The sequence below is a fragment of the Tachyglossus aculeatus genome, chromosome 10 (assembly GCF_015852505.1).
Source record: "Tachyglossus aculeatus isolate mTacAcu1 chromosome 10, mTacAcu1.pri, whole genome shotgun sequence".
Lineage (NCBI taxonomy): Eukaryota > Metazoa > Chordata > Mammalia > Monotremata > Tachyglossidae > Tachyglossus > Tachyglossus aculeatus.
Window position 1 is genome coordinate 26237733 of NC_052075.1, and position 1172 is coordinate 26238904.

Sequence of the window (1172 nt, forward strand, 5' to 3'; positions counted from 1 at the left end):
CTCTGGCATGCTCTGTGAATGCTGCGCTGGTTATACAAGCAACTACTGTGGCTTTTCAGCCCCTTTTCACCTCCAATTTCAAACAAACATCCAACATTTGTAACCTCACCTCCCTGTGTACTCTTGGCCCCTGCACCTCAGCTGAGCAAGCTGCCTTCCTCCAGGCTGCACAACTGAGCAGATCCCTCCCCATCCTATTTTCCACCAACGTAGTAGGAAGGAGAACATTACCTGCAGCATGAGGACTCACATAATCTCAGGAAAGCTAATGGCTAGACTAGCCGTTGCTACTTTAAATCACGAGGTAAAGTTCTGCTCCTCTAGCCAAAGCTCCCTACTGACTTGTGTTTTTTTCTATTGTGTATTTATCCTTGTCCCTTTGCTCTATGACTGTTTAGAGATGTATCTGTCCTCAGGCCTCCTCTCCCTCCCGGGAGATATTCATAGATTGTGAGTCCCTTGAGGGACAGAGAATTCCCACATGTACATTCTTTCCCAGAGCTTAGTACAGTGCTCTGCACACATAGGTATTTAATAAATACTACCACTGCTACTAACCTCTTAGGGTCACACCTGGAGAGTTTCCGTAAATCTACCAGTCTCGACTCTGGGAGAAAGAGCCAAGCGGAGGCATTTAAATAAATAATAATAATAAATAATGTTGGTATTTATTAAGCACTTACTATGTGCCAACCACTGTTCTAAACGCTGGGGTAGATACAAGGTAATCAGGTTGTCCCACATGGGGCTCACAGTCTTCACCCCATTTTACAGATGAGGGAACAGAGGCCCAGAGAAGTGAAGTGACTTGCCCAAGGTCACACAGCTGGCATGTGGCGAGGTGGGATATCCATTCCATTCCTAGCTTGGGTAGTGGCTAGTGAGTGGAAGGGAATCTGCTCCCAGTCAAAACTCACCCATGTCGAGCAGCAACAACATGGGAGAGAGTCAAGGGTAGAGACTCAGGTTTACTGCATGGAAGGACAAAATGGTAAACCACTTCCATATTTTTACCAAGAAAACTCGATGGATAAAAATACCAGAACGATTGCAGATGGAGGTGGGGCGTTCTGGGAGAGATGTGTCCATGACGTCGCTATGGGTCAGACATGACTCGACAGCATAAGAAACAACAACAACCACTGCTACTACTACTATTACAACTACTACTA